This window comes from Theropithecus gelada, chromosome 2, assembly GCF_003255815.1.
Source record: "Theropithecus gelada isolate Dixy chromosome 2, Tgel_1.0, whole genome shotgun sequence".
NCBI lineage: Eukaryota > Metazoa > Chordata > Mammalia > Primates > Cercopithecidae > Theropithecus > Theropithecus gelada.
Window position 1 is genome coordinate 68,911,482 of NC_037669.1, and position 24,721 is coordinate 68,936,202.

The 24,721-nt window shown below is 42.1% G+C and overlaps 1 protein-coding gene across 7 annotated transcripts in view; it reads left to right on the forward strand.

Annotated features, from left to right (window-relative positions):
• Positions 1 to 24,721, forward strand: part of FOXP1 (forkhead box P1) — a 632,119-nt gene that overhangs the window by 329,575 nt on the left and 277,823 nt on the right. The window contains exon 1 of one of the 7 annotated variants that reach the window (XM_025374735.1): positions 8,965 to 9,274. The exons of the other annotated variants lie outside the window; for them this stretch is intronic. The gene's annotated coding sequence lies outside the window, so the exon portion shown is untranslated. Of the gene's footprint in view, positions 1 to 8,964; positions 9,275 to 24,721 lie in introns of those variants that run through there. 7 annotated transcript variants of the gene reach the window in all.

Consider the following 24,721-nt stretch of genomic DNA (forward strand, 5'->3'; position numbering starts at 1 on the left):
AATTTCTTATAGATTTGTTAACATTTATGTGGTTGACAAATTATTAACTGTTCACCCCTAGAAAACCAATTGAAAGGTAGAAACTTCTGTTTTTTATCTTTTGCAAAGTAATGTCTTTTCCTCCAAATTTGTAAGGAGTACATGTTCATAGCAGAAAATTTGAACTATAAGGCAAAATATTTTTAAAATCATAAGTACCTCTGTTCTTAATACCCGGAGAAACTTAGTAAGTGGAAGGGCTATCCTTACATGTATAACATTTTTTTATATGTTAGTGCTACATATATTTAATTAATTACATTTTTAACAAGTACATACTTTTTTCATTTGGCATATTTATTATGTGGTCATATGTCCATTGAAGCTTTCTTTGTCTTTACATCTACCATAACACCAAGCCCAGTACCATTTTAGAGGGATGAGCTTATTAATATTTTTTAAAAATTACAATAGGTGCATCATATCAGAGTTAAATCTTTGAGTTATTTGTGGAAGGGAGAGAGAAGAGGAAAAGAGTATTTACTGAGAACCTAGCACATGCTGAGTACTGGGTTACATGCTTCATAGTAATAGTGCACTTTATTATCATTAAATACTGATGATAATGATGGTGATGATGGTAGCTAAGTATCATTGTGCATTTACTAACAGATGAGAACTTGGACATGTATCATTTCATTTAATTCTCACCACAACTCACTAAAGTTAAACACATCCATTATTTCCATATTAAAGTGGAAAACCTGAGGTTCAGAGAGGTCAAGCTAATTACTCAACATAGCAAAAATTATGAAGCCAAGTTGCCTGATGGTTCTTTGTCTACCCTAAGATGTGTGCCCAGCTGTCCACGCCAGTGCATTTGCTGCATCTATCCAACACACCAACCTGCCTCTTAATGTTTCTAAGTGACTTCTTTCTAACATGGGCCTCCTTTTAGCAACTTCCCTTGAAGGATTTTTTTTGACCTTTTAATATTTTTTTTGGTGTTAAAATTGGGGGATGGACTATAGGCAGCAGGCCATGCCCCACGTGGCCCAGTACATGCAAACAGATAGCCGTGAAGCAACACCCTTGCCTGCTCGTGATGTCAGCTGCATTGTGGATGCTGCTGTTACCTCTCTCGGGGAGCATCTGGGGCCACTGCAAGACTAGCCTATGAATCCTTCCTTCGATTTCCATTGCAAACTGAGGCACAGCTCTAATGACAGTGTGTAACCTATGCCCTGAGCCCAGGTGTCTGCTGTTACATGTTAGAGTAAGAAAGGTGTATCACTTGGTTGGCATTGACCATGTTTTGCAGTTGAGGCCACATGTGTAACCGTTTCCCTACTCTGGGACCAGGTTTTCTCTAACAGCTGTTGGCCTAGGACATTTTGTTTTACTTCCATCCGCTTCTGTTTCTTTATCTCAAACATTGGGAAAATCGTAGTACCTGTCAAGTAAGGGTGTCAGAAGACTGTGTGACGTAAGTAAACCACTTCAGTAAAAGCCTTGCATGAAGTTGGCACTCAGGGGGCCTGAAGCGTTGTTGTTCTTCAGGGATACTCTAATGACTAAGAATTGTTTTCTTCAGTGACAAGTTCTTAGGGAACCAATTTAGATACTGGGAGATTGGCTAATTACACTTTTTATTAGTCCCACTCCCTCAAGGAAGTGACTTTTCTTTAGTCCTTCTTGGAATTTGGGATACATCAATTAGCATGTGTTCATAGAACACCTCACTGCTCAACAGTGGCTGAAAACATGAGGAAATTCATTATTTACTTGCCCAGAAGTCTGAAGATAGGCAGCGCCAGGACTGGTTTGGCACCTTAGTGTGGGGTTGGGAAAGCTCTTTGATTCCTTCAACTTTTCCCTCTTGGCCACAAGATGGCTGCTGAAGCACCAGGCATCACCTTCCTACATGGTTTCATTTAAAGGCACAAAGTAAGGAAAAGGACAGAGCAGTGAGAGAAAGAGATCTCTTAGTGTCCTCTTATCGAGAAGAAAAAAAGTCATTTTCCCCGTATATCTTTTCAGTCATCTTCCCCTTATATCTTTTGGCCAGAAATAAATTAGATCACCATCCCTAACCGCAGAGAAAGCTGGGAAGGGGGAGCATCTCATTTTTTCAGTTTGGGGAGTAGGAGGTGGGAGAAGAGGGAGGGAAAAGAGAAAGAACGAGTTGGGATTGGCTGTTGGGTTGCAATCCAGTAGTGTGTGCCATATGGGTAACACTTCATACTTGACCAGTGGAGGTTAACCTAAAGTCTTCATTGAGCCTACAAAGGAGATAGATATAAATATTATTAGGTTCACAGTTATTCAGAATGACGGTACATTTTTGGATTCTCATATCATTGCTAAAGCTGAAATGTCTTGGTATCTAGACAGTGTGGGTAACTCCAACGCACTTTGTTGACTTTGTTCATCATCAGGCTTTATCCCATGTTAAGCTCTCTATATATCACTCAGGAAATATTTTGTAGATGGCTCAGCTTCCTGCTCAGCGCCATAGTTCTGGATGTTTCCCACCCCACACATGGTGTTGTGTATGACCACCACCCCCGCTTCCAAATGGTCTTTGGTTCTGTATTTGCCCATTGCGAAAGAAACATCCTGACAGCTATGATGTATTTATAACGTTGTACGGCTGGTTTTACAGTCACTTTGTTACATCAATACTAATCTTTCTTGCTAAGCCGAAAAATCCATCACACCTTGAGCTACAGTGGAAAGCTTCACCTGAATTGTGTACATTTTGGATTTTTCAGGGGAGGGACAGGATGGAGGCACGTGACTGCTTAAGAAACTTGTCACAGTGTTACTCTCGTCTCCAAATGGTATGAGTTATTTGAGTTGCTGAGGCAGAGCACTTTCTGTAGGATAGCTGATGTCTCTGAAGACACAGTTTACATTCAATGTGTCCCGAAGAGAGTAGCAAGTACATTTTTCTAACAGTGAAAAAAGAAATTATTTTGCAACTAGTTTCTTAAAGAGTGCACTTGGTTCTAATCTACAGGCATAAATCTTTCAAGTTACTCAATTATATAAATCTACAATTCTAATCAAAACCGTGTTTATAAAAAATAATTTTTATTTAAATTTGATGAAAAGATTCAAAGTAAGAACGGAATTTTTAAAAAGTCATTACCAAAAAACACTTTTCTTTTTTTTCTTTTTGTTTTTTTTTGAGACACAGTCTCGCTCTGTCACCCAAGCTGGAGTGCAGTGGCGCAATTTCGGCTCACTGTAAACTCTGCCTCCCAGGTTCAAGCGATTCTCCTGCCTCAGCCTCCTGAGTAGCTGGCATTACAGATGTGCGCCACCATGCCCAGCTAATTTTTATATTTTTAGTAGAAATGGAGTTTCACCATTCTGGCCAGGCTAGTCTCGAACTCCTGACCTTAGGTGATCTGCCCGCCTCAGCCTCCCAAAGTGCTGGGATTACAGGCATGAGCCACTGTGCCCAGTGCAAAAAAAAAACACTTTCAATTTTAGAATTTATTAATTTCCATTGAGAAGAAAATACAATTTTTAATGAATATGAAGAATTTTGAACTGGAAACCAAGTATCCATCTGCTGAAGATCTGATTGTCATGAATATGGAAATTCTGTGACCCCTCTAAAACTGCACAGTCCCAGATGTGGCAGCCACTAGGCATGGGTGGCTACTTAAATTAATTAAGCTTACATAAAATTAAAAATTCAGTTCCTCAGTGACACTAGCCATATTTCAAGTGCTCAGGAGCCTCATGTGGCTATCGGCTACCCTATTGCATGTTGTAGGCATAGAACATTTCCGTTGTCACAGAACGTTCTGTTGGGCAATGATGCTCTAGACAAATGGTTCTCAACCAGGAGTGACATTCCCCAGCAGGGGACATTTGGCAATGTCTGGAGACGTTTTTGGAGGTCACAAATGTGGTAGGGGCATGGGCTACTAGCATCTAGGAATGCTGTTCAACATCCTGCAATTCACAGGGTAGCTTACATAATGAATACTTAATTTTCTGGCTCAAAATGTTCCTAGTACTGAGGTTGAAAAATCCCACTCTCTGGTGGGGTGGGCTTCTGTGGCTCCCAGCTCCTCAGTTCAAATTTTAAAGCAATTCTCATTGTACAGATGTCAGACAACATGTGTTTTGGATATAATATTGGTGCTAGGTAGGGTTAAACCTGTGATTAGGTTCAGAAAAGACTTGTTCTGAGTCACATGGCCCCCAGTTAGAGGCAAGGGAGGATCCATTGGGTTGCATGGGGAGTCTGGTTGACACTGATGCTGCTGAGGCTGAAGAAATAAGGCAGTTGTGGTGGTGTTTCCCTTTATTCCCTGTCTTCTCCCCTCCTCACCTACCCTCTCCCTTCCAACTGAGTGGAGCCTGCCATCTAAGTCATGATGTCTTGGGGTGGAGTGGATTGGCTTGTACTCCAGGCCAGCTTCATTATTCAGGACATTTGTGTGAGCAACAGGGGCTGGTACTGACATTCCTGCTTGGCAGCAGTTGGATGCCAGTATGGTGTCCAAGGATCAGGTGTCTCAGCCAGAGGGGTGGGTTCAGATCTGGACTCGACTGCTTAGCTGTTGTGTCGCCAAGAGCAGATTATTTAACCTCTCTGAGCCTCAGTCTCCTCACTTTCAAAATGGAAATAGTAACAGCCTGCATTTTACAAGGTGATTGTAAAGATTAGGTGAGGAAATGGATGTAAAGTGACTAGTATAACTGCTGGCATATTTAAGAATAAATTGGTAGCTTCTATTATTGTTGTTTTTGTTATTGTTTATGTTACTATGGTTACCAGTCCCAAGAAAGGCTGACTGAATTGATCTGGGGTTCCTTCCCGCCCAGGAAGAGGAAGTCAAAGCCCTGGTTTGCTGGGCTGGCTGGGCTGGAGCCAGGGCTAAATGCCAGGCAGGCGGCAGGACCCTGCCCACTCCATCCCAGCTTAAATGTTACTTACTATATTGTTTCTAGCTTGCCTATGGCCTCTGGCATCCACATGACTCTAAACTCCATTCAGTTATTTTCTTTCCTCCAGTGCTAAGTTAGGATGTTCACTTTGGTGCCTCCTGGGTTTCCAGCATCTGCAGAAATTCTACACAAAAGCATTCAGAAAGTGTTGGGGCTGGGAAGTTTGTGTTGGCCTCTTTTCAATGACCAATGCAGCTCTCTTTTCAATGACCAGTGCAGCTCTTTCTCCTTCCTACCGTTCCCACTGGCTTTTTTGTGATCAGTGACCACAAGACTAAGGATTCCACAGCAGGCCTAAGGCCTGTTGTGTGAACCAGCTGGCCATTCCCCTAAACTCATAGGTTGGTCCATCCCTGACTGAACCATAACTATGAGGAGCCTGGAGAGGAGCTGCTTAAGTCTGTATTCAACTTCATGCTGGATTTTTTTTTTTTTTTTTTTTTTGAGATAAAGTGTTGCTCTGACACCCAGGCTGGAGTGCAGTGGCACGATCTTGGCTCACAGCAACCTCTGCCTCCCAGGTTCAAGCGATCCTCCTGCCTCAGCCACCCGAATAGCTGGGATTACAGGTGCATGCCACTACGCCCGGCTAATTTTTGTATTTTTAGTAGAGACAGAGTTTCACCATGTTGGTTAGGCTGGTCTCAAATTCCTAACCTCGTGATCTACCCGCCTCGGCCTCCCAAAGTGCTGGGATTACAGGCGTGAGCCACCGCACCCAGCCATGCTGGATTTTTTTAGATTTCCAGTTTAGTTTGCTTTGAGATCATCTTGAGTTCTTTCTGACTGTGGGTCCTGACTTCTTTTTCCAACTCTATTATTAGCAGGAAGAGAGCATGGCTGATGAACTGGTTAATTACGTAGGAAACACGAGATCCTACAGATTTTGAGTATTAGTTATGAGAGTTAATTGATTTGTGTGTGTTTAGTTGGTTTGCCTTCCCATAAAGGCTAACATATATTGTAGAGTAGGAGAGCTACATATAGAACACTATCTATTTTGGGCTCCTGTGTGGCACCTTATGGTTGCAAATGACCCAAAGCCAACTCCAGCTGGCTAAGCAAATAAGGGAATTTAATTGGCTTGTGTAATTGACAAGTCCAGGAGGAGGCCTGTTCTCTGTGAGCATTGTTAGGAATCTGTCTTGCTATTGTGCTCACCTTCTTGCTGCTGTGTCCTGGCCTCTGTTCAGCCAGCTTTGTTTTTGTGGAGGCAAGCCCGATTCATGCTTTTAAAAGTTTAGCAAGCCAGCAGAAGGACAGCCTTTCTCTCTCCCAGTAGTTCCTATGGAATGCTAGTAGTTGAGTATCATTCTTGGGACATGTCCATCCATCAGCCAATCAGTGTGGCTGGCAGAGCAGAACTCACTGATTGGTCAGACTTGGGTTATGGCTCCACCCTCTGGAGCTGAGAGATGCTTCAGCCTCCTGTGAACCATTAGGACTGACAGTGAGGAATGGGCGTTTCCCCCCAAGAAAAATCAGGCTAGTGTCATCAGAGAAAGGGGAGCATGGATATTGGGCAGACAAAAACAACAGATATCCACTACCATATTTCCCTTTTCACTGTGCTGGTGACTTGCAGAAAATCTCCTGCCTGGTGTATCTTGATTTCGCCACCAAAGTTGCTCGCAGGCCCTGGGCCTGATTTTATTTACAGCAGCAGCACACCTCTCTCTTCTTCCCTGTAGTCGTGATACCCTGGTCTTTCCCCCAGAGGTTGGAATAAATGGCCTTCTCTGAGCCACAATCAATGGCATTCCATAAGGTGTGACAGAGGAGGCCATCTGGCACTTGTCCCATTGTCGTTTCTCCCTACCCAGGGAAGAGGCGCATTCCAAGCAGAAGGTCGCAGCTCAGCCAAGCGCTGCTGTCTCAGAAGCATCACCCTCAGACTGGGGTCTGCAGCACAGAAACGCCACCAGAGTCAAACACCTGGCAGGATTTCCCCCTTTCTCTTTGTGAAATTTTCCAACAGAACCAGGTTGTGGAATAATACATAATGAAAATGATTCTTGAATAAAATTATAAGTTTGAATGTTCTGCACAATACTTTCCCCAATATTGGATGGATTTTTTAAAAAGATGCTAGCACTGAGATCACTGGCCCATTTCAATTTTTATTGAAACAAATAAACCCAATAAAAACACTTATGCTGAGAGCTGTAGCGCCACAGTAAAAGAATCACCCTGTATTGAATGTATTGATTTATTTATTTACTCCAACTGGAAAATCGAGTATTGTGTTAATGTATTTTATAAGAATCACATTGCTCGATGAAATGGCTAATTTATTTTAGCGTATACATAAATAGCTAGCAATTTTCCCTGAGACAGGCTAATGAAAATGATGCCATGAAATTGTCTATACTATGAGGAGTGACGGAGACGAGTTATTATTGGGTGAGTGCTAAGACGCGCTGAACTGGCCATCATATCTTTGAACTTTTGAACTGCTACTTGTTTCGTGTGATTTATTGATTTTGCTATCTCTCTGTTTAGCTCAACTTTAGTTTTTGCCCAGCAGTGCAGATAAGTGGCATAGGAGATTTAATTTCGTGGGTATTTGGGGTTAAAACCTATCTTTAAAAAGAATGCTAAACATGTTTTAATAAAACATGAGTTGCAGGGGTTTTAGGTTTCTGTACGATATGGATCTGATAAGAACCAAGACAGTTCAGCGGCCGGCCCAGAGGTTCCAGGCTAGGGAGGAGCTCTTTCTGAGCTTTGGGAGTTTCACCAGGGCCACATGCATTTTATTTGCTAGATCAGCCTGGCTTCATTCTTAATTACATGTATCATTTATCCCCCTGCCTGTGCCCTTTTGCTCATGGCACGTTTTGCCTCGGTGCCTGGTACACAGATGGTTTCTGGGGTTCTAGCAGACAGCATCATTGTCCCTATCCTCCCGTCCTTGCACACCGAGGGCTGGCCGCTACCGAAGCACCCTCATTTTGCCTGATCTCACAGGGAAACTGCTTTCAAGAGCAGCCACGGCTCTCACCTAGGGAATAAAGACATGGAAGCCTGCTCAGCGTCAGGGCCAGGGCTGGCTCGCCGCTGCTCAGCTGCCTCCAGATCAGTTCTCTCCGGTCCCCATCAGCATTGTTACCCTCCTTATCAGCCAGCCCTGACCTTTGAGTGGGATGTTTCACTCACTGCTTGGTGGTGGGAGGTGGTTTTCATACTAAGTGATCATGACAAGAAAGCAGCCTTACTTTTTATTGTTTGTCTTTGGACCTGCAGAACTTTTCTTAAAAATGTAACATTTTGGGAACTCATTCTTGATAATATTTTTTATTTTATTAGCTAATTTCTAAAGGATGGTTTGACAACAGTATTTTATGCTTTTTTTTCTTTGTGGGTGGGGGGGGTGGTGGTGGTTGGAGGAGGTGGGAAAGAGCTTTATCATGTAAAAGTAACCATCCTAGAAATTTCAGGTAATAAATTTTCAGGCGCATGAATGGTTAAGACTCTTCACTCAGTGACACAGTATGTGAATGAGGAATTTTTATGAAGGTAACGGTCTCGTTCTTTAAAAATCTGATTTATTTAGCAGGTACTTCTAAATGACCAAGTAATTTTAACCTTCAGGGAAAGATGGGGAGGGGGTGGGTGGGTAGAGAAGGCTTGTATCTCTGCAAGGGATTGAGAATTCACATCCCTTTTAATGATTAAACTGGCACGATCTTTATTTGGATGTTAAAAGCTTTTTCTTACATTGCAAACATTCTCAGCAAATTTACAGTCAGATATTTGGAAACAGCTAACACTTGAAAAAAAAAAGGAGGAGGAGGGCCTGTTTGAACTAGGAAACAAAATTAGTGGGATGGCTGAAAAGACAGGACTGACCCCAACACCATTAGCTGGGGGAAAAAAAATTCCATTTCATTGCAACTATGTTATTGTTTACTTTACCATACACATCCTAATATGGTTACCTCCCCGTCAGAGGAGGCCAAGCCAGGGGTTGAGAGGCCCCCTCCGGGAGAAAGCTCCTAACTGCTTCTCAGACAATAAGAAACAAACGGTACAACTCCACAAAAGGCTTCCCGGAAAATAAGTGTCAAATAAATCCTACAGAACTCTCGCTTCTGCCACTGAGCTCTGTATATGCAAACCTGTTTTTATGCCATCGCTTCCCCAGGCTGAGCTGCGTTTGTTTGGAAATGTAAGCCACTGCCTTTTCTTTTTTTTCTTTTTTTCCCTTTTTTTGCCCCCTCACTTCATCTGAGGGCTCTGGATTAATTCCTTGAGATATATCTGTGCATACATATCTCATGAGTTATGTTTCCTGGAGCCTTTTACTAGGAACATTAAGGTAAGAATGTTGATTTAGCCTGGGACCTTTGTCACTCAAACTAATGCTCATCAGTGATATAGACATTGTAAAGAAATATTGCGGAGGTCTTTTGTGGTCCCCCTCCCAAACAGAGAGGTGCAGTGCTTTTAATTGTCATGCATGGATTCAGAAAAAAAATGCCACCAGTTGTGGATGAGATGTAGCAGAGGTGTGTACTCACTGGTGTGGTGTAAACACTGCTGAAAACACCCCCGATCTGTGGCAGCCACAACAGTTTCATTAGAAGCCTTTTCCTGCTGTTTCTTCCAATTCTTCTGTACTTGGGCGTATTTCTTTTTCTTCCTCTTCTTCTTCTTCTTCTTTTTTTTCCCCCCCTTTTTTCAACTCTCCTGATCTTTTCCAAATCCTCATGGTCTTGAGGCTTGCCTGTTATTATCTGCAACTCCAGAACAAAGGTAGGTTGCTCAACTCTGTGCTTCGGGGGGAGGGCCAAGTTATTTTGGGAGGGATGTCTTCCTAATGCATGAGTGGCTGACCTAAAAGAGGGGGGAGAGATCATGCTTGGAGCCGAGGGATGAGAGCGCACGCACTGTGGCAGCTTTTATGTAGTGGAGTTTATTTTTATGCAACTTGAAGTAGCGGCAGCATCTTTAGTAGAATGGACTCGTTAGGTTTGGATAATCCACACTGGTATGACACTGATGTGTACATTGTATTACCAAACTGGGGTTTCAGACATTTGGGGATGCTTGAATTTATGGCAGCAGCTAAGATTCCCTGATGAGGGACTGTACTGAGTTTATCGAAATTAACAGATTTAGGACTTTTTTCTTTTCTTTTAAATTTTAATGTGAAGGTCTGTTTGGGTGACTGGCATATGTGCTTTTTCTTTTCCCCTTTGGTCTAATTGCTTTAATTCCTTGGACACCTTCACTTATTTCTCAATTATTTTCTTCTCTAATTCTGTGTAATCTGGTGCTCTGTTGGAGCCAAGGTGGAGGTTTGCTGTTTGTAACTAATTGTGCCCATTGCTGGGTGGCAATACAATAGAAAGAGTAAAGACCACAAGAAATTCATCTCCACCGGAAAAGGGGACTGGAATAGAGTGGTGCAGCTTCATAATTGAAAACAAGAGCAAATTAAGCCTTGGTGAGGGATATTACAGGCTATTAATCATAATAAATATGTTTGGCAACGATGTATTTTCTTTCTATAGTTTTCAGTTAAAAAAAAATCAAAGTTGGTGATTAGAAGAGGGAATAGCCCTTCTTTGGCTTAAGATGCTGGGACGTACTTGTTCATTAGTTCAAACCACATTAAAAGTGAGCAGTTTGTTCCAGAATCAAGTATGTCATTCCCAAGCAGATTTGAATGCATCCCCGTCCAAATGCAATCTCGGGTTCATGCCACAGTGCTTGGCTTTTTCTGAACATCTCAGCTTCAGCACGGAACTCGAGTGCTAAGAATTTTATTTTACGTTATTACTATGCTCGCACATTCCTGTTGGTTTCTTGGCTGCGGATCATCTCTGTGCATGCACTGTAGCCCTGTCAAGGTGAAGCTCTTTGAAAAATAGAAATTCAATGTATTTAACCAAAAGGAGCTTGAGCAGCCCCAAAGTTTATTTCTTAGAAAGCTGCTAATTATGCTTGTCGTAAAACACATCTGAGTGGAAGGTTCTGAGTCCAAACAGGATCGAGTACTGCTTTAGAAATATAACTGTAGTCTGTGCTTTTAGAGAGGTTTATTTTTACTTTGGGGCCATGGAGGGGGTGATTGGAATTAGTAGCCTTTAATTAGACGGGGAGATATTCAAATTTTACAGGGATTTATGTTAGAACATGGAATGGCGGGTGGCTCTTTCCTCATTATGAATCCTCCCTGCACATAATGAGGTTCATCATTAGTTGATGGAGTGAATTTGCCCTAGCTCTACCTTGAAAGGCACATAATTTACATACTACTTCAGAGCCTGAGCTTTAATGGATTCCTCGATGAATAAAATGAAAAGCTACTTTCTTTAAATTTTTGAACACTGTTTAGATAATACGATTTTAATAAGACATTCAATTTGCTTGTTAAGTATATTTGAAAGTGCTTTTTTTTTTTTTCTTTTTGGGCAAAATATATTTTGGCTTGCCATGCTGTGTATCACAGCGATGTACCCTCACAGTTGTCTCAGAGGACATATGGGGTACGTTGTTAAGAAATTGGAGAATCTTAGGCGGAAAGCTTTTTCACATGCGAGCCTCCAGATTATTGACAAATCTTTTTGTATAGAAACTCTTCTGACGTTAAATGATTATAACAAAAAGGTTTGGAAACAAGCTTATTATTAGTGTCTGGTTTTACATATACGAAATTTGTGTGCACTCTGATTCCAGCCAAAATTGACAAAATAGCTAGTTGTACCTCCTGATGTATTTTGATGATGGAAGAGCAAACTTCCCTAGTGCAGCTGTGTGTTTCAGACTGCTGTGTAGCTATGATTCGATGAAGAGAAATTGAGTTGGAGGCTGTCTAATATGTTATCAGGGCATCAGCTTAGGAGCGTTCTGGTCCACCCCATAGATGCAGCAAGTTTTCTGTCACTCTTCCCTCTTTGGGCTGGAACGGGGGAAAAAAAATCAGCTTTGACTCAGCACGATTTGAACATGAATGTCTTTTAAATGAGTATGAGGGGTTAGTAATAGCATGTTACTGAACATGTCCTTTGCTTGTTCGAGACAGGTCACCCCTGCATTGTTATCGTTGCTGCAAGTAGAAGCAGGTTTCTGGTGGTTTGTCACTTTCAAGAGCAGGGAAGGTGTCTAAATATAAGCGAAGCCTTGTTTTGATAGAATGTTTTATTACCTGAAAATGATCAGCATATATTAATATTAATAGAATAGTCCATGTCATTCTTTTTTTTAGGCAATTTACCTCTGCTACAGACCTGTCTCCTTAAAAAAAAAATCTTCCTCTCTTCTAAAACATATATTTGTTTAGAGAGTTTTCACTGAAGTGTACATGACAATTACAGCTGTTCATTAACAAAATTGGGTATTTGTTTTAAACTTTAACCAATCACTTTGATATGCTAATTATGGTGTAATTTAATTTGAGCCCTGTAATGATGATGCCGTTATTATGGACATAAATGATGCAGTTAAGCTGAGAGTAATCTCATTTGCATACTGTACATGCCAGTAAATTAAGCCCTTTCTTCGACTGCTTCAGCTTTAATTTTCCACTTCTTTTCACACAGCTCCTTTTCAGCCCCTCTCTTATAAGCCCACTTTGTAATAGTCCTGATGACTGTTTGATGTGAAGAGTTTCGGCACCACAATAATGCGCGACAGAAGATGTAACATTTAAAGGATTCATTATCTTGCTGAGTGTTCCTTTAAGAAAGAAGGATTAGAGGGTGGAGGGGAGACCGGAGTGTCCTTTCCATGGGATGTGACAGGGCCCCCTGTTAAAGTAATTTGAGATGCCAAATGCTCTCCACTCACCCCCAAGTCAGACTTGGGACCTGTTATTTAAAATGATAGCTTTTCCCCCACTGTTCTGGAGTTAATGGTCACAAATTGTGTTGCTTTCGGCAGCAGTGAATTTCCTGTGCTCCCTTATGGTAATTGGAGGTAAAAGTTTTTTGTTTTGTTGTTTTTGTTTTTGTTTTTGTTTTTGAGATGGAGTCTTGCACTGTTACCCAGGCTGGGGTGCAATGGTGTGATCTCGACTCACTGCAATCTCTGCCTCCCAGGTTCAAGCGAGTCTCCTGCCTCAGCCTCCCGAGTAGCTGGGATTACAGGCACCCACCACCATGCCCAGCTAATTTGTTGTATTTTTAATAGAGACAGGATTTCACTATGTTGGCCAGGCTGGTCTTGAAGTCCTGACCTCGTGATCCGCCCGCCTCGGCCTCCCAAAGTGCTGGGATTACAGGCGTGAGCCACTGCACCCGGCAAAGGTAAAAGTTTAATTTAGCTTCACTGTTAAGATTCTTCAAATCTGGGCCTTCATAGATGAGATTATAATTTTAAACAATTCTTGCCGGACACGGTGGCTCACACCTGTAATGCAGCACTTTGGGAGGCCAAAGCGGGCAGACCACGAGCTCAGGAGATTGAGACCATCCTGGCTAACACTGTGAAACCCTGTCTCTACTAAAAATACAAAAACAAAATTAGCCGGGCGTGGTGGCACGTGCCTGTAATCCCAGCTACTCAGGAGGCTGAGGCAGGAGAATGGTGTGAACCCGGGAGGCGGAGGTTGCAGTGAGCTGAGATCACGCCACTGCACTCCAGCCTGGGTGACACAGCAAGACTCTGTCAAACAAAACAAAACAAAAACAAAACACAATTCTGAGATATAACCGAATGACATTTTCAAAAGGAACTTCTTATTTTCCCCATTCTGCCTGGATCATCCAAAAACCACTCATTTCATCCAGTTGTGTAAGAATGGAAACGCTTTGCACATAGATGCTGTTCCATTTGTAGGCCCATCACTGCTACCCTGCTTGAGCCAGACCAGCCATGTGCCTTTTCATGGCCTTTGGCCAGTACACTGCCCTTCCATTCAAACCAAAGAATGCGAAGAGCATAACTAAACTCTTTTACATCGTGAACGAATTCTCCCCATGGCTCTTGCCGAAGCCAGTGGGAGTTGAGTGGGTGTAACCGAGGATTGAATTTAGCACTGTGTTTTTAAAAGGGTCATAGGCCTAAAAATAGTTCAAGCTGTTTGACTCTGCTGCAGGCTACTTCCTCAGCAAATGGAAAAACGTATTAAAATAAAATAGAAATCAACTGCATCCATTCTCATTTTTTGGGACTGTGAAAGTCTTGTACTTCCTTTCGAAACCCCCGAGTTCAAAACCCCCCAGTTCTCCATCTCTTGACCCAAAGTTCTTCCTAGTTGATTGTCAACCCTGCCCCCAGCAGTTCTCTGATAGGAGGCTGCCTTTTCTAATATTTTGACAGGCAGAAATTTCCTGGTATTGCCATGGCAAATTGTACATGGAACTCACTCAGCCTGGTAGCGGTGACAACCAGAATACGGAATTTTGTCCAACTTTGGAATTCTCAGTGGAGGTGAACGTCTCCCAGTTGTGTTTGAGTTAAGCAAAGGCTGTCACACTTGACACAATGTCAGACTGTTTTAAAGCAAAGTGTAACACTTAAAAAGCATTTTTTTTTCTGCTTTTACATACTTTCAAAAATACCATGGGCTTCAAAGTGTGTGTAAAAAACCTTGTAGAAATATTTGTACTATGGCTATAATTCCGTATCCAATATTATACTTTTTTGAAATGTGGAGGTTTTTTGGTTTTCTTTTTTTGTTGTTATTTGTTTGTTTGCTTTTGTTTTTGAGAAGGAGTCTTGCTCTGTTGCCCAGGCTGGAATGCAGTGGCGCGATCTCGGCTCACTGCAACCTCCACCTCCCAGGTTCAAGGGATTCTCCTGCGTCAACCTCCTGAGTAGCTGTGATTACAGGCGCACGCCACCACACCCGGCTAATTTTTTGTATTTTTAGCAAAGATGGGGTTTCACCATCTTGGTCAGGCTGGCCCTTGATCTCCTGACCTCATGATCTGCCTGCCTTGGCCTCCCAAAGTGCTGGAATTACAGGTGTGAGCCACTGCGCCTGGCCAGCTTTTTGGTTTTCAATATAATTGAGGGAGACAGGGGAGAGGAGAAATGATTTTATATAATAGTGTGGAAATTTTTAGTTTTTATCCCATCATGGAGACTGGATTTTCTCAGTTCAGACCAAGCTCCTATGCAACCCCGTATTCCCACTGTGAAATTTCCTACTTCTAGGAAGGTGGGAAAACAGATGGATGAAGTACCACTAAAGCATAAGCTCTCTGAAGGCAAGGAATGGTTTTCTGAATTCCCAGCACTTACACTAATGCGTTGCACGTAAGTAGGTGTTGAAGAACTATTTCCTGATGAAATGGACTTGCTTATTCCTGATGACTTTTGAGGAAATAAGAAAGAAATCAAATGAGAAAATAGAGAAGAAAATGCTCTCTAAAGTGTAAAGCTATAAAATATGCACAATGATGTTGAGATTGTAAACCTCTTCAACCTGCTCTTCCCTGGTCCCTCCCTTGCGTGGGGGAGCCACTCGTAAGTACTTGCGGGTGGACAGGAGCAATCCTAGATGGGAAGCCACCTCGGCCCCGATTATTTATGAATGCCTGTAACGGTAATAGTCACTCTTAGTTACTGAGCTACAGCTATGGTCTAGAACTGTTCTGAACGCTTGTCATCTTTAATGCCATAGAATCTTACCAATTGCTTTTCGAGATAGGTGCTGTTATTCTAATCTTTTCCATGTAACAGCTGTGATGCAGACATTGTCCCAGGTCAGACAGCTGTTAGAGCTGGAACCAAGACAAGTATTCCTTCAGGAAAACCCCAGAGACCTCACTCCTGGCCACTGCACTTGAGTCTTGCCTTTCCTTGTAGACACACACACACACACACACACACACCCCTTTAGAGGCATACTTATGCTTTGTACATTCGTTTATTGAACGGCAGTAGTGGTCCAGGTAGCAGCCTAGGCACTTTACATACTCTGTTTTCATAGAGGCCTGGCAAGGTAACTGTTATTTGTCCCTACTTACTAATGAGGAAACAGACATTCACTCGGATTGAATAACTTGCTTATGCAGGTGGAAAGTGACCAAGCTGAGCTTTGAAGCCCTGCTTGTCTGCCTGCAAAGCCCTTGCTCACTGAATCACCGCTGCGTGGTTCCCGCTAGTCTGTATGTAGCCTGTGAGTGTTTTATGCTCTTAAATTAGTTAATTTACTGTTTAATTGATTTATTAATTTCATATATTTTGAGTGCCTATGGAATAAAAAGCCTTTCATAGTTATCTTGTATTTTGGAGTTAGACTATATGTGCGCCTTAAGTAACTGAGAATCTCCTAATTTCTCAGTCTTTTAGTATAATGTAAATTCCTGGCAGGGAGCCACCTTCTCTTCCTTCTCCCCTTCCCCCTCCAGACACACAAATGAGACTGTTGTTAAATTATCCTTTTTCCTGGGGGAGGAGAGTGCTGTGCTGTCTCCTTCCCTTTGATTGAAGCCCTCCTTACTGTTATCTTGACAGGTGACAGAATGAATATCAACTGTGGAACTTATAGATACGTGGGTCCATATGTGTTTACACGTATCCCCATGTACACGTATGGATTCATTGCTTGCACTTTCATTTATATATACAGGCCGCATGTAGAGAAAGCAGTAGGAACATTTCAAGGAAACTCTGTGCTTCCTGATACTCCTTTCATAGCACCGTTCCTTGGCTCCATTTCTCCACAATCCCAATTCATGCATGGGAAGTGATGACAGTATGTAAAGCGTCGGTTTCTCATACCGTACAGAAACTCTTCCAGGCCAGGATCTTGAAATGCTTCTAGGCCTGCACTGTCCGCTATGGTAGCTACCAGCCAGATGTGGCTCTTGAGCCCTGGAAGTGTGGCTAGCCCCAATTGAGGTATGCCATATGTATAAAATATATGCTGGCATCCAAAGACTTAGTAGAAGAAAAGAAGAAAGAAGGTTAACTATGTCATTCATCTTTTATATTAGTTGCATGTTGAAATTAAAATATTTTGGATATATTAAGTAAAATCCGTTTTTTTGTTTGTTTGTTTGTTTGTTTTTTTTGAGATGGAGTCTCGCTCTGTCACCCAAGCTGGAGTGCAGTGGCACAATCTTGGCTCACTGCAACCTCTGCCTCCTGGGATCAAGTGTCTCAGCCTCCTGAGTAGCTGGGATTACAGGCGTGCACCACCGCGCCTGGCTAATTTTTGTTTTTTTTTATTTTTGAGACGGAGTCTTGCTCTGTTGCCCAGGCTGGAGTGTAGTGGTGCGATCTCAGCTCACTGCAAGCTCCGCCTCCCGGGTTCACACCATTCTCCTGCCTCAGCCTCCCAAGTAGCTGGGACTACAGGCGCCCACCACCACACCTGGCTAATTTTTTGTATTTTTAGTAGAGACGGGCTTTCACCGTGTTAGCCAGGATGGTCTCGATCTCCTGACCTTGTGATCCACCCGCCTCTGCCTCCCGAAGTGCTGAGATAACAGGCATGAGCCACTATGCCCGGCCAATTTTTGTACTTTTAATAGAGATGAGGTTTCACCATGTTGGTCAGGCTGGTCTTGAACTCCTGACCTTGTGATCTGCCTGCCTCGGCCTCCCAAAGTGTTGGGATTACAGGTGTGAGCCACTGCACCTGGCCCAAATGTATTTTTAAAATCAATTTCACTACTTTCTTCTTTTTCTTTTCATTTCTTTTTCTTTTTTCTTTTTTCTTTTTTTTCTCCTTAAGACAGGATCTCGCTGCATCACCCAGGCTGGAGTGCAGTGGCAGGATTATGGCTCATTGCAGCCTCAACCACCTGTGCTCAGACAATCCTCCCACCTCAGCCTCCTGAGTAGCTGGGAGTATAGAAAGCACCATCACACTCAGCTAATGATTTTTATTGTCTTTTGTAGAGATAAAGTCTCTTGATGTTGCCCAGGATGGTCTCCAACTTCTGGGCTCAAGCCATCCTCCTGCCTTAGCCTCCCAAAGTGTTGGGATTACAGGCGTGAGCCACTGCACCCAGCGCTTTTTGCTTGTTTATATGTGGCTACTAGAAATTTTAAAATTACACATGTGGCTTGCCTCTGTGCCTCTCATTTTATGTCTGTGGGACACTGAAGCTCTAGAATCTACATGATATCTCTGTAGACAGAATGACTGGTAGATCATGGGGGCTGGAGGGTGGTAGCTCAAAGATTTATCCCAAAAGTCAATCGAGAGCCGCAATGAAAGCATGCTACAGGGAACTTAGGGGCTTAGGAAATACGTGGGGATGAAACCACACACAGCAAATATTTCTACATGGGAGACACTAAGGAGGTAATCCTTTCCATTATTTCAACATCCTGTCCTTCCTAATCAAATTGAGAATACAGCACCTACCCCACTATTTCAGAGAACTTGGATTTGCAAAATGTTTCTATTCTATACCCAGTGTGTGACCTTGATGCCAGTAAATATTGGCTCATTTTCTATAATGATTCCATGAGCATAGGTCAGCAGAGAGGAGAGAATGGGACTCCTTGAATATTCCTAGGTGATTCTCTTATCCTGGGCTTTGATTATTTCCAAGAATTGTTACATGGGGTGCTGGAGCAGCAGGCTTTTATTGGGGCATTTGCCTTAGGTAAATAGATGCATTTGTCTCCTCAATACTCTCCTAATATGTGTTCTTTACCTAGTACAGAATTTACCTTACACTATTGTGTAAGTATAGTTTCTTAAAGAGAGAAACATTAGCTGGGTACGGTGGCCCACGCCTGTAATCCCGGCACTTTGGGAGGCTGAGGCAGGTGGATCACGAGGTCAGGAGACAGAGACCGTCCTGACCAACACGGTGAAACCCTGTCTCTACTAAAAATACAAAAAATTAGCCAGGTGTGGTGGCACGCACCTTTAGTCCCAGCTACTCAGGAGGCTGAAGCAGAAGAATCGCTTGAACCCAGGAGGCAGAGGTTGCAGTGAGCTGAGATTGCACCACTGTACTCCAGCCTGGGCAACAGAGTGAGACTCCGTCTCAAGAAAAAAAAAAAAAAAAAAAAAGAACAACGTTCTAGGAATGTACATCACTTAACAAATACTGATTTTATACCTCCTTATTAGGCGTGGTGGGCTCCCTGCCTTCAGGAGGCTTGTTGACTACGTAAAGGCAGGTAACAAAGGTCATAGCTTTAACCGGAGATGTCAGCATTCAATGGTTGCCAAATCAGAGCAGTGTTGTTTGGCTTATAAAAAGAGTCTTTAATTTTTTTCTAGAGGTTTCGTAATTGGTGTTCATTAAATATCCACGTCTTTCCTACATTCTATTTACTGTATAGATGATTTAGGGAAAGCATAATTTTAATTGTAAATTTTCAGTAAACCCAACCTCTACAGAAAAGTGAGTTATACACCAAAAAGTTTTTCCCTAAACATCTATGTCAGTCCTTAAAATCCAAGAGGACTTTGATCTATAGTCGCTTTGCTAAGATTTTTTTTCCCCCATCAGAATAAATGGAAGCCTTCACTGGAATGAGCACATGGAAATTATAGCTGTCATGTCGTCCATTAAAAGCAGACATTCAAGTGGGATATTATCTCACTTTACTTTTTGGTCCTTCAGAAGTCAAGGGACAGGGTATTAGATGTGAGATGACCATAGGAAGACTGGGTCCTGGCAAAGATCAGTACCCAGCATGAAATGTGCCCACTTACTTGTTAAGTGCTTAAAATTTTCACCCCTCCTCCTGCCCTGTTCTGCCCTGAAGCTGCAGATTCATTAGTATCAATTGGTTTTCAGGGTGTTTCTATCTCTGGGCCACTGGCTCCTGGATATGATTACTGCCTGATATTTCCCATACAGTGCTTCCATTTGCAATCATCTTATCCACAGTTGGCCTAACGTCACTCTTTGAACCTTCACAGGGGAATAATGTAAATGTTAGCTTTTGTCCTGTGCATAACTGGGGAGGAAAATGCCTTAGACTCATCTGCACTAAACATTTCTTCGCAGACACCTCAGAGAGGACAGCCTCCATCTCTGCCCACAGCACACCCATTTTCTGAACACAATCAAAGAGCTGTTCTTGGAGATGTCTTTGGGGTGACAAAACTTTCCGTAGGCAGTGCAACTTGTGCCTCCAAGGATTTGAAGTGCATCCTCGCCTCCCCCTACTCACCCATATATTATTATCAGTTCTTTTGCAAGGGTGAAGGCAGAGGACGTGTTTTGGAAGGACAGTCTTTGGTACTCTTGGCTTGTCCATGTTGTCAGGTGATCTCCCGTGGTGGAGGATGAGTGTGCTGATTGGATTAGTTTGAAGTTGGAATATAATGAATAGTTAGTGTCCTTTTACTCTGTTGTGTTTTGAGGTGTTTGTTCCCAACAGCCATTTGGCAAATACTCTGGTTGTCCAAAAAGATTTTTTGCGGTTTTGATTTAATGCTTCAAAGTTTTCTTTTCTTTTTTTTTACTTATAATATTAAACATGTAAAAGCGATTTTAATGACTTGTCATTGAAGGTATACCCTTCTGCCTCAATCTCCCCAAATTGGCATGCAAGAAACATCACTACTGAAGAGTCTGGAAGTAAGTTTGCACCACCAAAGGTCAGTATGGGTTGTATAAAAGCTAGGACTGGAAGCAGCCCTACCACCCCAGATAATAAAGACAATTCCAGAGAACATTAAGAACACAAACCCTTGAAGAAAGAGCAAAATTTCTCTATCATGTAATGATGTTTGATTTGGGCTAAAAGGAATGTCGATTTTACCAAGGTCTTAAGTTCTCTTTTTGATTCAACTTTTATGCATTTTAAAAAGTTTTCTTAGCTGTCTTCCTTGTTTTCCAAAAATATGCAAGTCCTGATCCTCTTTTGTCCTTCTTGGCATCCCCAGGAATCAGAGAATACAATGTATAAAACTACAGCACCAGCCAGGCAGGTGCGAGGCCGAGGCAGGCGGATCACCTGAGGTCAGGAGTTTGAGACCGGCCTGGCCAACATGGTGAAACCCTGTCTCTACTAAAAATACAAAAAAAAAAAAAGAAAGAAAGAAATGAGCCAGGCATGGTCGTGGGCGCTTGTAATCCCAGCTACTCAGGAGGCTGAGGTGGGAGAATCTCTTGAACCCCGGAGGCGGCGGTTGCAGTGAGCCGAGATCGCGCCATTGCACTCCAGCCTGGGCGACAAGAGTGAAACTCCATCTAAAAAAAAAAACAAAAACCAAAAAACAAAAACAACAAAAAAGCAAACAAAAAAAAAACTATAGCATCTGCTTTAAACTTCCTTTCAATTGTGGTAAGCTGTGGATTTACAGAAGCTCAGATCCTGTTCCCTCAGTTTTTTATGAGTTGGACCACAGACCTTTCTTGATACAAATTGGAAGCTATTTCCCTCCCTTCCCCTCCTCTCCCCTCCCCTCCCCTCCCTCCCCTTCTCTCCCTTTCTTCCCTTTCTGTTTTTCACTTTCTCTCTTTCTCTCTCTCTTTTCTTCTCTTTCTTTTCTTTTCTTTCTTGGGGGGATAGGTTCTCACTCTGTCGCCTAGGCTGGAGTTCAGTTGTGCAATCATAGCTCACTGCAGCCTCAATCACCTGGGTTCAAGTGATCCTCCCACCTCAGCCTCCGGAGTAAGTGGAACTGTAGGGACATGTCATCACACCCAGCTTATGTTTGTATTAGTAGTAGTAGTAGTAGTCGTCATAGTTATAGTCATAGTAGTGGTAGTAGCATTGTAGAGAACCACTGCACCTGGTCCCCATTTTTCTTGCTTTTTTAAATTTATTTGTTTATTTTGACAGAGTTTTGCTCTGTGGTGCGATCTCAGCTCATTGTAACTTCCATCGCCAGAGCTCAAGTGATCTTCCCTCTTCATCATCCCACGTAGCTGGGACTACAAGTGTGCATCGCTGCAATTGGCTAGATTTTTTTGTATTTTTGTTAGACACAGGGTTTTAACTGTGTTGCCCAGACTGATCTGGAACTTCTGAACTCAAGGAATCCTCCCACCTCGGCCTCCCAAAGTGTTGGGATTACAGGCATGAGCCACCACACCAAACTCTGACCCCATTTTCTTATTCTTTCATTTTTTGGAATTTCTATTCTCTATTTTCATTTTTTGAGATCTGTGGATATGAATAAGCTTCCTGCCATAAAGAAGACATCATTATTTATTTACTGTAGCTTTTGTGTACTACCAGTTGAGGGGTCCTGTGGAGTTATAGCTAGCAGATGGGTAGAATAACTATTATTAGTGCTGCTTCTCCCTTCTGCCAGTTCTCGTAGCAGACATTGCTAATTGATCACAGTACTTTTTCTCAGCAAGCCTGACTGTGGCCTATGAATCTTCCTCTCAAGGAGTGCCAGCCACTGATAATCGATAGTGCTTGCCTAAAATGTATTTCCCCTCCCTTCTCTAATTGTTATGATTTACTGCATGTGAAATTGGCTGATGGGATATTATTAAGAAATAGTGGCACATCTTTTATTTTGATACTATCAGATTCTTTTTATATTATCTCAGTTTGCTAAGCCACCTAGCCCCTTCCGAATTAGCTTTTTAAACATGCTCTTTCTTCAGATGTGACCTGACGAGAGACAGACAACCCTCAGAAATCCCTTTCAGGTGATGATGCTGAAACAGGCCCAAGTACCAGTTCTCCTTTGAGCTGTATAACTCTTTCTTAGGTACAGAATTCTTTGCACATACAATTGAAGGATCACCCAGAAAATGGATGTGGCTTTCATACAGGAGATAACATTGAAGTATGAACTCTTTGCCCTTTGGCAAATTGCCTGTTCCCCTCATTCTAAATTTCTAGGAATCTAAGTCTTGATACCCTACATTCTTTGATATCTCCATAGACCATAATCTAGTTGAATCTACCAGAATTATTTATGCACCATAATGAAAAAGAAAAATAGAGAGGCTTTTTCTATTCACTCATCTTTTATCGTTATTTTAACTTATATTTCCCTGGAATTTTTCTGTCTTAACTTTATAGTTTAAAAATATTGCCTGATAAACAATGCTTGTCATCCATTTATGTTTTTTTCCTAATGCAGGAAGAGAAATTTGAAGTGTCCAGAATTCATCATTTCTCCAAAATAACCACTGAATCAACAAGTTGGTGTTGTGTATTTTTTCCCCACTTTGGACATTTATAATAAATTAATTCTCTCTTGAAAGATTAGAAAATACCTCCTATTTTTTTTTTCCTATAAGGTAGCTGTAGTTGGATTGGTTCTGTCTTATTCGTAGCATCAGAGGTCATGGTTTTTTATTCATTGTATTTATAAGGTAAAAAGGTGAATCAGTTCACTTTGCTTCTCTTGAATGCAAAACAAGAAGGAAGCATGTTTGCAGGTGCTATCATGCCTAAACATCACTGTGCGTATGTTTAGTTATTTTTTGAGTTTTAAAGCTTACATCTTCATCTTTCCTTGTCAGGATGTATAAAATCGATTCATGGTTCATTTAAGTAAAGAAGCTATTTTAAACCAAACTGTCCTCATTGAAAGAAAAGGGGACTTTCACTGTCAGCTGCAGAAACATGATTTTTCACCAAAATGATCTGTTACTTAACAAAAAAAGTAGATTTGCAAACTTGCTTTTTTCCCCTTCTTATGATTAAAGAGCGGAGGGAAAAACAAGTATCTGGATAGTTGGAATCTACTGGAATTTTTTCCCATTCTCTGGCAAGCCTGCTTTACTTGTAGGTGTATCTCAAATGGAACAGAATGTGTGAAAGCCATTTAAATGATTATTTGATAACTTAATAAAGGAAAATGCTTCAAGCCACCACCCCCCTCCTACAGTTGATAAGTGATGCCACCTACTGTGAAAATATTTTACAAAACACTTTGGTTTTGGAATCAGTATCAAATAGTAATTTTAAAATAAAACATGTGTAGAGTTTTTTCTTGGCTCTTCCCAGTTTTGAGAATTCACAGTGAGCCCTGTGCTCTTGAGTTTATGCACCAACCTTTCTTTCTTCCCCCAAGAGTATTACTTTACTCACAGGTTTGGCTTAGCAGACTTTAGATGTTGGTTTTTAGCTAGGGATTAACTACTAATATATTTGTGCTTAATTATTATTTTTTGGCTGGTAGTTGCACTTTGCACTTTAAAATACTATCTGTTTACTGTCATAGGTAAAGGAGATGTGTTTTTCCCCCTCCTGTTCCTTTGTTTCAGGGTAGGGAAGGGTTTTAAAGACTTTAATCATTCATGGGCATTGAACACACAGTACTACCTCTAAGGGCAGTTTAGTCTGCCTGAGCCATTCTGCTATGTAAGTAGAGGCTTCTTGGCACCAGAAGTCAGGAGCACCACATGCCCTTAGAATTTCACTGCATTTGTTCTATGAGAAATTGGTTCAAAGAGCAGCAGTCTTTAAAGAAAGCCATCCATTTGAAAAGCTGCACAGTTTGCTTGGCATCTCTGAACACTTCACAGCCGCATAGTGACGCTCTTGTAAGCCTGCGGCCTTTGCAAGGTTTTGTTTTGTCTTTTTTTCCTTTATCCCCCACCCACCCCTCCCCAGTGGTGTCTGCTTTGGCTGCTGGTATCTTTTCCTGCAGCCCTGCTGTTTGGCACACCTTGTAGAACTTGAGGCTGCCTTAGGAGCTCTAATTGTGAGTAGCAAGTTTCCAGGGAGTCCTGGAGGTTGCAGCGCCACTGAGATGATCTGAGTTTGACAGAAGTGGCACAATTATCCCGAAGTCCTTGATGAAGCAGTAACCCTTAAGGAGGATACTCGAGTGGCCATGGAGCTTTCCAGAACTGAAAAGAATGGGCTCCTCTGTCAGTGCAGATTAGCTCTTGTTGTTGTTGTTTACTAGACAGTGGGTGCCTTAATGAGATGGTACGGAGAACTCATTGCAGCCGATCCA